The 15234-nt window shown below is 39.5% G+C and overlaps 1 protein-coding gene across 5 annotated transcripts in view; it reads right to left on the bottom strand.

The window, feature by feature from the left end:
* ntm (neurotrimin) overlaps nt 1–15234 on the bottom strand; it is a 328781-nt gene that overhangs the window by 35781 nt on the left and 277766 nt on the right. The gene's annotated exons all lie outside the window — the stretch shown is intronic.

Genomic DNA, 15234 nt, shown 5'->3' with positions numbered 1-15234 from the left:
TCCCCAGAGCTCGTTCTCTCTGCACTCCCTGGAAGGCTGGTTCCCAGGCACCCTTTTGGTTTGGTTCTCCCTATTTGTTCCGGCACCACACAACACCCTCTCACTCCATGGCTCTGTCACTGCACACAACACCTGTACTACACACAGGCCAGTGACTACACACCTCATACCATTATATTTCTTGTCACATAAAAAGGACTGGAAATTCAGGTCGCCCGATCGCCTGAGGTGGTGTTGACGAATAGCGAGTTAAAAAACAAAAAGAGCACTAGCCCATTGGCCGAGTGGCGATTAAAGCGCATCACAGACTACAAACCAAAAATCATGCTAAATTACGTATAAATCGCTTGTGTCTCTATACATCGATGTGTGCATGTGGTGTCATCTCAAATGTCAGTGATGACGTGTGTCAGTCTCTCCCTGACCCGTTTTCCCCTTGAGCTGGGGCTCCACAGTCAGCCAATAAATTTGCATTTGGTATTCACTGTAGCGCGAATGCTATTGCAGGCAAGAATCGTACAATGCGTCCTTTATTGTGTTCATATTCATAACAGCATTAGCTAATTGCTACAGAATGCATCGTTTGCTTTCTAATATTCTAACACCACCAGAGAGTTCTACACCAAATTATTTGTTAACAATAGAATACGAGTGAGAACATTTGCAGAAAGCTGAATGACTGGTAGGAACAGGCTATGAACATCTTGGAACAGCCTATGTGGTGCTCTGTCTGATAAAAATAGGGGCAAAATAAATAACAGTTCAATTTATTTAATTAGGGTTAACTAATTGTAGGTTTATTCTACCGTTTGCTAATGTATAAATATTAATGTGACTAATGCATTTGTACTTAACAAATACATCAACTAAGGTTATTTTCATGGTTTAATGTATCAGTATATCCTTAATTAACGTTAACATCTACATGCCAATTAATGTAACTTAGTAAAGTGTGACCAAAATGGGCTCCTCCACACTGTCTGCACTTGATATTTATAGTTCATGGTGTGCAAAAGACTATTTACTTGAGATGTGTAAGGTTAAAAAAGAAAGCTCACAACAATAAAGACTTAATTGCAAGCTTGGATGCAAACAATGCTAGGTTTGCTCCTTGAAGAGATAGCAAAGTGCATCATTCGCATCCTAGCTTGTAATGCCATAAAGCCTTGTATTCTTTTCCATTTTTGAGCATGCAGTTCATAATACCAGTTACTGTCAGCCTTCACACTCTCCTTTTCTTCCATTATCTTTCTTATTTGAATGAAAAAATTACTGTGTGGACATCCCTTATTTCCTATGGCTGGTCGTAACAACAGTTTTACAGTCATATGCTCCTTTCTCTTGTGACTTTTGATTGAATGAATGGGATAAGTGCTTTTACAATGTGCTGTCTGACCTTGGTGCCCTCATGTCAAATTTGATTTTGGTCTTATCGTCTTCCGACTTGGCCTTGGTGCCCTATGAAATTTTGGCCTTACTAAGATGAAATTCAAGGCCTGCTGCATGCAGCAATAACAGCAGATATTCTCCCAGTGTATCAGAGTTCTATTGCTCATATGAGTCTGACCACACTTCTCAGAAGCCTGCAGCACTGAGATTAGACTTGTTTTCCCTTTGGTTTTTGGTGTCATTGGTTTTGACGTTCTACTTCCTATGAATGTTAACTTGGCTTTTTGATCCACACAGTAGATAGGATTGAAAATAGGTCCGAATGAACCTGCAAGCCTGAAGTTCTTTTTTTTGTGAGGAAACTTTCCACACGTTTTCCAGCTGACAGTTATAAATATGCACATACATTGACAAGAAATAACTGCATGAAGTTTAATGTGCTCCTCAAATAGTGGATAAGCCAAGCACGTATCAAAACAGAAAAATGTATCCTGCTATAATTATTTTAATCATGTATTCTAATTATACATACCAAAGTTAAGAAAATAAAGTTTGATAAATTCAGCCTTACAGTGGCACATAAATGACAAACTATTAATTTTTACCTTGTTCACACTGTACTTTTTGTTATACCTCATATCCAGTTTGAATAGGACTGCAGTACAGAGGCACTGTTCAGTTTAGTGTCCACGCCACTGGGAGTTCATAGATTATTTATCCAAATACAGCAGCTTACAAATATTTGGCATTTTCTGCACATTATCATTCAAAGTCCCCAGCAGAATTTACCCTTCTAAAAGTAATGTAATGTCTTCAAAACATTACTGAAGCCCATATAGTCATAATCACACACAAGACCTTGACATTTGATAACAGCGTCTTTACAATCATCTCACTATGTGATCACTGCTTGATTATGTTTAAAATACCAGTGAAATATATTATTACACCTCACGGTGAGCACATCCCCTAATGTTTTATTAATGATATAACTCTATCGCATAAAAAAGTTCATATGCTGAGCACTGACATGTAGCAGCCTTTGGTAACATTGACCTACTTTTTTTAACAAGTCTAACGTAATTCTTCAAACTAAGGCAGACATTGCTGGTCCACAAAAAGTCACTCATGGAAGGCATACATCTTGATACTCATAATCTTCAAATCTTAAACATTTGTACCTCAGGTCGGGGCACAGTAACATTCAACTAACGTTCCGAGTAAGAGAGTAAATAAAGTAAATCAAATAATGTCCAACCCCACAGCAATAAAGCCTGGAGCTAGATATAAAATATTAATTCAAGCCAATACAAGAATTAAAGTTTAATGGCAAATTTGTTCATGATCCAAGAGGAAAAAGTTGTTTACTCACTATCTACAGATATACAATCATTTAAACCCCACTCCCAACCAGGTCATGGTGCAGAAACTGCTCATTGTAATGTTGTAAACAATGCAGGCTTCGTCCCTGGAGAAAAAAAAGTTGTTTTTGTGTTGGCCCGGGCTAAGAATTATAATTTCCATTTCTATATCTACCAATCACACACAATTCAGTTCATGAAAATCATATACATTTCTTTTGATCACTAGTCTGAAACCATCCTTAACATTTGAGAAATAAATGTCATTTTTATATTTCTACTTTACAAACATAATTTGAGTTCTGCAATGACCAGAATTAATTAAAAATGAAAAACGTAAAACATATTTAAAGGACATGTGTTCTTATATATTTTATAATGAAAATGGTTCACCTTGGAGAGTTTACTTTGAAACGAAGGTGCTGGTTTCCACTGCTCTATGAATGGAGCACGATTTTATGTGAAACCACAAGCAACTCTATCCTTGGATGGAGTAGCATGAAAAATATTAGACTGTATGAAATGAGATCAAAGGGGGTGCGAGAAAATTATGAATTCAATGTCCAAGCTTGTACTGGTAAGTGGTCTATAAGCTATTATATACCGTCAATATGACAAACATTATGGCTTCATGGTTACAAACATTTTTTTTAATGTACAAAAGCTTCCAAACTTGTCAAACATGTGCAGAGAATGTAGCCTACTGCAAGCACTATTAATGAAATCATTTGTGGTAGGCTATTTCCTTTTAAATAAGTATTTTCCTTGTTTCTGATATACAATAATAGCTGGGAAATTGTCAGATTGTCAGGCACAGCAATATGATTACTTTCGGTGGTGAAAACATCAGCTAGCTACGGAGGAAGATAGCTACAGCACAGAAGTAAGCTACAGTGAAACTAGTCAAAATGAAAAATCAGAAGTGAATTAAAAAGGTAGCCAAACAGAAATAGATTCTGTGGTAAGGATACATTTGTGACTCCACATTATAGCTAGGGGGATTGGGGATTATACATTTTTCATCACGTTGTTATTGTAGGTTGGGGAAATGCATGAAAGATGATCATTAGCTAGCTAGTGCAGTTAACCTTTTTGCAGTTTAGCGCATTCACAGAGAAGGAGGAGGGATAAAAGTGTTGTGGTTTGAGGGTGTTTGTTGCTGCAATTCGAAGTCCGAAATTACCTATTGTACCCGCCGTACAGTAAAAGATTAAAAGCATATAGACTTTTCTTCATGCAGCATAAACTGTTTTTATGGCAGTTCACTGTAACTGTGGCTTTGGTTCCTGGAAGTCATTTTGGAGCTAAAATAACATTTAAAAAAACGTACTGCAAATCTGTCACACCCGTACTTTCAAATACTGCTTTATCTGCTATCTCTCTTTCTTTTTTATTTCATAGAATCCCTCCTGCTGGGATCCTACCACCACTCCAGCACCAACCTTACTGTGGCCCTCTGGCCCACTAGCAGTGGTATTTCCGTAAATATTTCAATTTAGCTCTTCTTTCAGGCAGCTCACAGACACAGTCGTACTCATAGCAACCTACACAGCAGCCTAGAAAACAAAGCTGTATGTATTTTTACATACAATCCAATAATACAGCTGGATATTTACTGGATAAATGTAGGTTAACACTTTACTGACAGGCACAAGAGCAGTGTTTCACCTTTGATTTGATGCTGTAATCTACATGTCCATATCCCTAACCTTTGCAAGACACTGCCACCCACATCACACTGAACTGTGCAATTTATTCTCTGGTTGTTTTTATTCTGCAACCTGACAAAAGGATGAAGTGCAAATGCAGTTCAACTTTGGTTACTAGTAGGAAATAAATGGTAAATGCTCTAATGTATCACTCTTATACAGCATGCCATATGATACCCTACAGTCACCTGAACTGAAAATACCACCTAACTATACATACCCTCGATTCAAAATTGTATCTTTCTTGGCATTTTGACTGATTGATTGACTGACTGGGTTGTGAGTAACCGCAAGGGAGATTCTGCACAGAGTAAGGAGCTATCTTTCCAGCAAACAGCCCGTGAAAAGTTGTTTGGCTGCCCTGCTATATTCCTCTGCAGCTGGAAATCTCCGGAAGGCACATGTAGACCATCTGAAACACTTCTGAGGGGCCCCAACCATTGGTCACATTATTCAGGAGTCTTTCTCAAAAGAAATTGGTTGCATAGAAAATGCTCAAAATGATAGATCTTTGAGACAGCACTGTTTACCCTTCCAGGCAGCCACAGATGTAGAGGCAGATTGAAGGAAAGTCTTATGCCATTCCTAGGATTCCAGCATAAATTCAATCAAAATGCCCCCCATAGTGCATCTACTGCATTCGAGGGGAGAAAAAATAACCTTAAGCTCTGTTGCTCCGACTGAGGTTTATGGTTTGCTGCGGGTGTGCAGTCATCACTAGAGTCATGAAAACCTCCCATTGAAGCAGATAAAACTCTGAGGCGTTCACCAGCCACACAGCGGTCAGCAGGTAATATAAGTTGCCAGAACAACTAGGCAAAAAGCACAAGCCTCTCGTGCTGTCAAGGAAATGCTCTGATACACATTGCTTTCAATGAACAAGACAGAACGTGTCCAAAGGCCCCAAAGGCTCTGTTCTCACCTAAACATTGCATGTTGGTTAATGTGAAAAAGTCTTGCCATGTGTACTGTAATTGAGAGGTCCTTTTCTGCCTTTCTGCACCTACAGATCTTGACGCCTACAACTCTGATTGATTGTATTTCACAGTGGGATTCTGACTTTTTCTTTAACTGTGGCCAAGAGGTGGTGCATACACCAAGACAGGGCAGCCTGTGAATGGAGACGATATAGACTCTCTCGGCTCTATATTACAGTCAGTGCTAAGTGGTGGTAATGCAAACAGAATTGTCTTGGCTAGTTTCAGACTGATGCAATTCTTTCAATTTTCCTGTCAAGTATTTACCTGCCAATGGATTATTCAGATCGTTGGCAAACTTGTTGAAACTTGAAAACAGATACAATCTGAGCAGAAGCCTCACTATTTGTACTTTTGTTCAGCCACTGGCTCAGAAGTTTTCAGAAATTGCAGGGCAAGCCCATTGGTATTATTCAAAATAAATAAAATGGTAAATGGTTGGAATTTATATAGCACCTTTATCCACAGCGCTGTACAATTGATGCTTCTCATTCACCCATTCATACACACACTCACACACCAACGGTGATTGGCTGCCATGCAAGGCGCCGACCAGCTCGTCAGGAGCATGTCAGGGTTAGGTGTCTTGCTCAGTCTTCGACACAGCCCGGGCGGGGGATCGAACCGGCAACCCTCCGACTGCCAGACGACTGCTCTTACTGCCTTAGCCATGTCACCCATATAAATATGTCACAGATTCGAGGCTGAGCTATCAAGTGGGTGTTCCAATGAAACTACACTTCCAGTCAAACCACAAACACTTCCGGTTACGAATCTGAATACGTGCACAGGTACAGATCATTTTCTGTCACAGGCAATACAGACACAGATACAGATACAGATAATGTCATGGCGTTACATCCCTACAATGCAGTACCAAGCCACTTTTGGCCCAGCCTTTTTTCCACATTCATCAACAGGCTAAAGGACACATACTGAAATGATGGCTGCTTCTGGGAGCAGGAAGCCAGCCCAGAAAAATCAATCCGATTTCCATGAGCGGAAATAAGCGTCTCTTGACCTCGCAAAAATGGCTTTAATAAATTACAAAAGTGGCACTGGAAGCAATCCGTTAAAATGATGTGAACTACTTGGGTTTCTCCTATTTTCCCTCCTGAACCTTAAACATCTATTCAGTCATGGCAGAGTGGAGCCAACTTCATGAATTCAACATCAATGGACCGCACAAGGAATACACGGTAACCAATCTGTGCTCCCTTAGTAGAGGCTTCCCTGAGCCATATCTATGAAGGGCCCGATACAGAAGTTAGAAGGGCAGACGTGATTTAACTGCTGTAGCACACTGCCCTAAATTTGGAATAATTAATAAGATATATTAAGATATATTACCTTACTTCTGTGTGGAATATGTCTGTTTCACCACACCACATCTGTTAACTATGACAGTGTTGCACCTTTTTAATTTACCAAAGGAATAATTAGACATATATCATCATATTTGGGTTTTTTAGCTAAGATATCAAAGATATACTTATTTCCATTAATATAAAGAATGTAAAGATGGTGCAAGATGAGACATCTTTAGCGTCCTTACATTGTTATCAAAATAAAGCAGAGAAAATAAATCTGATTTCTCAAAGCTAGATGAACAGTGGCTTGAGAAATGAAGAGGAGTGCAGCCTGGTTCAATGTCAGCTATAACCAAACATAATCAGGAAGGATCCTACTACTTAAAGCTACAATACACATTTCCACTCCCAAGTTGCCATTAAAAAATGAGGACATTTCACAGACTTGCAGAACAATACCGAGACATTCTAAGGATGAACCCTGGGTGAGACACCACACAACAATTCTTACAACAGAAAGTTAATTAAGCTCCGCTCCGTAACGTTTGTGGTTTCCAGGTGAGCTCTCTGTGCATGCACAAACAGATGCAGCGACCTTAAATGTGGATTTAATCACATGCTGAAGTAACTCTTCTATACCGCTCCGGTTCCATCCATCCATCAGTTCATATCCATAATCATGTAATCCCATCATGTGTCCTTGACAACCTTATGTGTGACACACCAGCTGTGGCTGAACAAGTCACCATGCAGATAGCAATCAGAACAACCCTTTTGTTCGGTACCGGAAGATGATTTGTCAATGTCACCATTTTCAGTATCAAGACTGTCATCTCTTCCCCCTTTCTGATCTTTCTGCTAACCTACCTAGTGCATGCTACATTAAAACCGCAGTTTCCATGAGTGTGCACACACATATGCATTTGAGAGAGAGAGGGAGGGAGAGAGAGAGAGGGAGATGGAGAGGGAGAAAGAGGGGGAGAGAGAGGGAGTGGGAGAGAGAGTGAGAGAGAGAGAGAGAGAGAGAGAGAAGAGAGAGAGAGAGAGAGAGAGAGAGAGAAAGAGAGAGAAAGAGTACTGGAGGGATGGCATCAAAACAGCAGCCTCTCAATGGTACAGGCCCCTTCCTAATAAAATCACTGCATGTCAGCAATTTATTGGCCCAGTAATGACATCAAGGTCTTTTTGATATTGTGAGATATGGAGTGAAAATGAGAAAGGCTTCTATGCAGACCCTTAGAATTATTATATTTTAATGTCAAGGCTTTTTGGGTGAGATATTAAGGATTCCACTTCAAACAAATAGAAAAAAAGAAAAAAGAAAATAAGCACAGTCTTGTATAATTGGTTTTTACTCAGCATTAGAAAAAAATGCAAACAAGACACATTTCACCTCTGGCTGATTTATTGATTGCCTTAGCACTTTGAACACAATTAAAATAGACTGCATGGCAAGCCTTAATCCCCACATTTATAGAGCACTTGCCGAGCCGAAAAAAGAAGTGCTCAGCAAAAACATAGATGTTACAAATATCTTATTTAGCCAGCAGATGGGAAAACAATAGCATGTGCTATGCTTACAGTCTTATTTCCCTAACCGCGCGGTGCATAATGAAGAGACACTCCAGACGAAGAGGGTTGACTGCCACCTGTCTTTATTATCAAGGAGATTAGAAATACAGCAGTGTCTCTCAAGAACAGCACAGAGTGGGTAGAGAAATGCGCCTTTTGTATAAGCTGAAATGATCAATGTGCAAACACGGGGCTGGAACAATTGGTACCATTATTTATTTAAAACTGTTTGCATGCATTATAGAAGATGAATGGGTCCATACATTAAAGTTGGGAGAAGGCATTAATACCAGTGGTCAAGCTGGTAATTAAACCTCTATTATACAGCATTCGATAATGCAGTACGGATACATCAGGGCACCGCTAAAGGGTGCCACGCGAGCTTACAAAAAGTCATGCTGACTTACAAATGGCAGAACAGTGCGAGATGGAAGTGTAAGTGATTTTACCTGAAAGGCAAAACAAAAAATCCCATGTGAGGTTATCATGGTTAATGCATAAACTAGAGCTGCATGTTTTCTTACCATTTTACCCTCTACTGTGTGTATAAATATGCTGTACCTTGCAGTTTGTCAGCAGATATTTCTAGTTATGCAAACAGCAAAAGAAAACATAAAACACTCTTAGGCATTAGCTTTTGTTCGCTTTATTCATCTTGAGACAGTAGCTATATCTGTTTTGTTTTTTTAAATATTTCTCCTGAGAGCAGTCAGCTAAACATTACAATGAGCAACATCACATTCAGCCCTTTATCATCTTCATGTTGGATGAGGGAAATTATATATGCAATACAATTATATGCATTCAACACATGAACATTCCACCATTATCACCAGCACAATGTATTAGTAAATTAATTTATTTTAAATTTGAAAATATAAAGAAATATGAAATTACTAAGATATGTACATAAAGTAATAGAAGGTTTTTTACATGTTTTCATGTTTAGGGAGCAAAAAGTCACCAAAAAAATTGACAGGATTGAGGAAACAAGCTCAGATTTAAATGATTATTCATTTTCATTTGTCTATAAAATGAAGTAAGTCACCCCTTATTGAAAAATGGCAGCCAGTCCTTAAGTCATAGCACTTTTTATTTACAGTTCTTATGTATTACTTACAAATGAAATGTCAAATGTTTTATGAAGATTGGGAATAAAGGGATGAATGCGTACGTCTTGAGGAACTGCATCAGAGACCCATAAACTGACACACTAAACATGTAGGCTTAAATTATTTTCTTGTATATTTTACTTGACGTTGATGTGACTTTCATAACCAGCCTGCCTTCCCGATATAGGTATTTTCATTTCAAAGAGCCAGAAACATAAGCAAAGTTTGAGAATCACTTACTGGATGAATATCAAAATTGCAGTGGAAGTGTTTCATCTTGTTGGACTCACTCAAGTCTTGTTTCCCTGGTGACATTTGCCCATAGAGTTTTCATTCCACATCAAACTAATCCCCATTTCCCTTCTCCAAAGGCACGCACAGGCACTTATTTTTGAAATACGACTCCAAGTTTAAGACTTATAAAACTGAGGAAATAAGGATTTGCGCGTGTCTATATCCTGTACCGAAGTAGCAGCACGCAACATTTTACGCAGTACTTCAGCTACGACTCCTTTCCTTCATATACTGCTTTTGCAGCAGGCTGTCAATCCTTCAGTCATGCAATATTTTTGAAAAATGATGAAACTGCTCTGTAGGCATCAGTACAGAACGGGAGTTCTTTTGACTTTTCTAAAAGTTGTCTACTTTGAGAAGCCCAGTTCGGCCCAGTTTCCTATCCAGTTCCAACACCGGAAAATGACAGCTTGCTGACGTAGCCCAGCAAGATTTATCCGAGGCTCAAATTAGTTTTTATTTTGAAAAGCAGGGCATGTTTTTTTTCCTTAACAGCAGCCATTGCATTTAATTGCCTAAATTGCCTCATCACCCATTTCAAAATCATCCCTCTGACAAATTAGGGGATGGAGCAATTAGGCAACAGCCACTTGAGTGCGTCATCATCAGGCAATTAAAGTCCTCCTTTTGTCCAGCTTTTGCACAGTGCAACCCTCCTGGCTGGGATCGAACAAAATGGCCGCCAAGCACAATTGTGACTCCTCTCATTAGCCTGCAGCCTGCAGCATGTCTGCATCAACTGCCCATGAACTGGACTCCTCCACTGCAATAGCTGTGCAGCACAGTTGGCCAGCTACAGTGCACAGCCACTGGACTGGTGGATTGCTGACTTAAAGGAACAATTGTAGTCACCATGGGCCTTAGGGGATGTACAGTATATGCTGGTATGCCCAGTCCCGACATAGAAGAGTACAACAATGCAACGGAAGTTGGAACATTTTTACAGAACACCGCAAATTCAGAGAAACGCTGGAAATGGTTTGGTTTCAAAATTGCAGTTCCACATCCATTTCTCAGGCACTGCAAGAAAACAGCAACAGGAACTTATGACCCAAAGAGTCTGGCAACACCTTATATTCCAATTTTATGCTAGTGGGTCTACAGTCTCATTCATATTCAATAAAATGAAATTACATTTACGGTGACATTCTCTCCGTTCGTGGGTGTCAGAATACTCTCCATTCACAAGAAAATGCCCTTATCTTTCCTTTTGTTATCTGACATGCCTCAGCCATCATTAGGCAGCTTGGACCACTCGCTCTCGCTGCTAAGAATCACGAGGCTAAATATATTAAATAAGGTTGTAGATATGACTGCAGAGAACTAAGAACTGCATTTAGGGTTCAATTCTGCTGTCAGGTTTGATGTCTGTCACAGACTGCCGTAGTAGTACAAATGAAAAGAAAGAGGCACACTGAATATTATTGTTTGATAATTCAAAAGATGTTCTACTTCAAATTGAATTCTGTATCTTCACCTGCCATATTTCCACGTGTTACTGTGCATGCGACTAAGTGTCACGATGCCGGTAGCCTCCGCCAGAGCTAATAAAAGGCTTTGAGACTTTGCTTTTTTATCTGAGTCTGTCATGCAGCCAATGGAGGAATCTGCCTGGGTGTGTGGCCACCAGATTGGAATACTCCAACCTCTGTATGAGGTAAACCATGTTAAATTCAATTTTAATAGAGTTGTACCGTTTCTTCATTTCTCTGGGAGGATTTGAGAGCATCAAAGGATTCCTAAGTCAATGGGATGTAATGCTGAAATAATTTGTTCAATAGCTGCATCTGTGCTGGTTTAACCTCCAATCTCTATGGCAGGAAAATAGTAATTTCACATCAGTTGAAGTGGGGGGGGGATGATGTTTGGGATGATGTTTGACAGTGGGCAGCCACCCTACTTCAGAGTCGGCAGTCACATTCATTCCCCTAGCCAACTGGGGCCACACTCCCATGCAACCTGTCCCACCCCATGATGTCTTGATCAATCGTAGCTGAGCTAATTGAGGCCAACACACATATGAACAGTTCATATACGTCGATCATTTACAATTACAACATTGCTGTGTTTCAAAAAGCAAACTTAAGTCACTGTCGAAAGTCTCCGTTTATCGAGGGTGCCAGTTGGGTGCTGTAGCCTAGATTTCTCAGACGTAGGCCTGGGCAGGCCAACTACAGCCAGTAGTCTAGAGAGGCAGGGCACCAGTGGGTTCACACCATTAGGCACGCAGCAACGATAAGTAGGCCAGGGTACCCCTGGGTACTGCTGCAGTAGCTCCTCAAAACAATGCAGCAGGTGCACAGCACACAGACGTCCGCTTTTTTTAGTCGGTGACAAATTCACATCTTCTCTGGCACTAGTTATCCTGTAGTACTGCCCTGCCTGTAGTGTGGAGATTTGCCAATGCTGAAGGGTCAGCTCAAGCCTGCCAGCAGCTGGGGTCCATGTGTGGGTGCTGGTGACACATTGAAACCATGAGCAGCACAATTAGCAATTCAATATCATTGAGGAAAAAAAGAGATTGAAATATAAATAAGAGACTCAATAAATCAAACAATAAACAAAACGTCCACAGATGCTGCGGCTTTCCAAGACCAAGGTGGAGTAGCCCTGCCTGAGGCATACATACGTATGTAAATAGGGAGGATAGAAAAACATAGTTTGCTAATTTGAAAAATGATGCAAAATGCACTGCATGGCATGTTTTTCACTGACCTCCAGAAAGACAGTTCTGAATTTGAATTCAACATGTTGCATTATTATTTAAGGTTTCCAAAGATCAATTTTGATGGAAGAGGGCACTCCCACTAGAAAGACCTTAAAGTACACGTTTCCCAAGGGAACCATTTATCCTCTCACACAACCTGCCATGTCCCGACATCACCTAATAGAGAGGATCTCTGCCTCCGGGTAGATGTCATGATAAGAAAACTATACGATAGCAATGTAATTCATAATTAACAAATAGACATTATTGGCAGTACTTCTTCAATAGTCATTTCTCACTTTTAAGCATCACCTTGATAGAACTAATAGAAATTTAACCAGTGATCCTAAACCACCTTCTACCTTGCACTGATCAGGGGAATCGAGCTAGACCCCTCTCTCTTGTAACTGAGAATATTTCATTTGTACATACATCTGTACATTTTTCACAAATCATCATTGGCCAGCATTTGCCAAGTAGCAAACATTCTGTATTTCAATTTAAGGACATACTCCTACCATTGAACTTTATTTTAGCATGTACAAAGCAATTTACACAGCTGACCTTTTTATATATTGTACTATCCATTTACAATGCTAAATATTAACTCAAGCAATTCAGGTGAAGATCATTGCAGTAACCTTACAATGGCAGGCCTGCACCTGGGAATTGATCTTACAGCCTCGAAGTTGAAATAATGTTTATGCAGGAAACTGGACAACAAAGACTCTAAAATCCTAGCACCACATGAATATGTCAGACATTGGCTGGAACATTGTGTCTTGGGACAACAGAGGATACTGGAATAACATTACAATTCATTATGACCTTGAGTGCACAACACAAACTATTCAGTATATGGTAAACTATACAACAGGAATGATGAGATTCTGAGATTGTGGTAAGAAGCACATGAGAAAATCATTAAGTTCAAATATTGAACAGTCAATATTAACAATAAACACAATAATATAACCGTACGACATAACTGTTGTAGGTAAAGGACTTGGACTGTAAGGTTATGGTTAAGAAACTGTATGATTGTTTGTTCAGTAAACCTGACATGATAAAGAGTTGGACACCTGTAGTGAAAAAGCTTTGCACACCACAGTTGAAACAAATTTTATCTTGCTGCGGGTTCATTCTGCCACGACGGATACATGTTTTTTGTCTCGAGAAGGAAACTGTTTTTTATTACTTTCTTTTTATCGGAGGTTGAAACCCCTCTTCATTTCTCTTCGGAACATGTTTAATGATTTGTTCTCTTTTTTTTTTCTGAAAGTGTATAGGGCAAGAAACTTGCAAACTTCCTGCTTAGGACTAAATATTCTGAAGAGTCACAACGATTCCATGTCACAAAAGGTGCAGTGTGAGGTTGTAGCAATATTTAAAGCTTTAGTCCAGGATAAAACTGGAATGTATGTACTACAAGCAAACAAAAATAAAAACACTTTTTTACACTGGGTGTTAATGGGCAATCTGAAACATGGCCATGCAGCTTCCATGTAATTAAAAAACTCATCAGATGATCACACAGAGGCTACAAGTCCTATTATAGCAACACTAATAGATAGATGTGAATGGCAGCATTTCACATGGTCACAGAAGTCTGGACAGAAAAAAGACCAGAGGAAAGCTGAAATGTCCCCAGGCACCAGTGACTGTTAATGCACTCCAAAAGCCGTCAAAAATTCACATTAGGGTTACCGCCAAACTTCAATTATACAGTAAACATCACAAAAATAGCAAAACAATAATGGGAAATTATTTAATTCCTGTGATTGCTTTAATTTTGCCCAGGTGCACCTCTACAGTTGTTTGTGTATTTCGGGGAACAACAGCTTTCTATTCATGTTCTTATTTGTTTATTTTCGCAGCATGCGGGAGTAGCCACAAGGTTGGATGAGCCCGAATCCTTGCAACAAGATGGCCGATGTTTCCCAAAGCAAAGTGTAGAACATGCCAAAATAAAACCACTTCTAACAAAATCGGTTTAACCCCCTGCTGTGCAAGCCTTGAGCCATTGTTGATGCACCATAGGCCCTGTCACAACCATGAGCTGATGGTCGAGGGTGAAAAAATTAAACACAATTACAATATCTAGCAAACTGAAGCTACTGAAAAGGCCCTTTCTCTTGTTTTAATGAATATGTGCATGCACATACTGTACATTTGGCGAATGTGGTGATAAGGTGAAACAAGGGTAAAATCTCAGCTGGTAAATTAGGAAGTTCCTAAAAACCCAGGAGACAATTCCAGAGGATCACTGAAATTTGTCAACAGCATATTAGCACCAAAAGGTAGTGAGGTCTTATAGGCAGTAAAAATTGTGTTACGCATAGTCAATGGACTCAGGAGAGGAGAGGACAAAGATTTTGAGTTATTGAGAATTATCTCCCTTTTCCACATATTTATCAATTTCCATATGCATGCCAGGGTAATATGGTCATTAATTGTGGTGAGGAGTAGTCGTAACACAGTAACCATGAGACGGTGTAAATCTTGTTACTGCTGCTGTTTCAAAAACTGTGCTTGTAACCCAGACATCACTGGTTTAATTAAACAATGCACAGCCAGTTTACCCTTAAACTGCTTAAATTGAAAAATATAAGACACGTAAATCTCCCTGGGTAAGCAAATCTGCAATTCAGTATTTAGAGTAATACTCAGACCTCATATTATGAATGGTTTCATCAAAACTATTATTTTTGTCTCTATATTAATGTGTGCCCAGTACATGTTTCAATATGCATGGAGTACTACATACTCTTTATTTGGTGCTTATTACAGTGAAATAATTAAA

Source organism: Conger conger, chromosome 7 (genome assembly GCF_963514075.1).
Source record: "Conger conger chromosome 7, fConCon1.1, whole genome shotgun sequence".
In the NCBI taxonomy this organism is placed as follows: Eukaryota; Metazoa; Chordata; class Actinopteri; order Anguilliformes; family Congridae; genus Conger; species Conger conger.
Note: the sequence above shows the minus strand (reverse complement) of the source record. Positions and strands in the feature narration are given on the sequence as shown.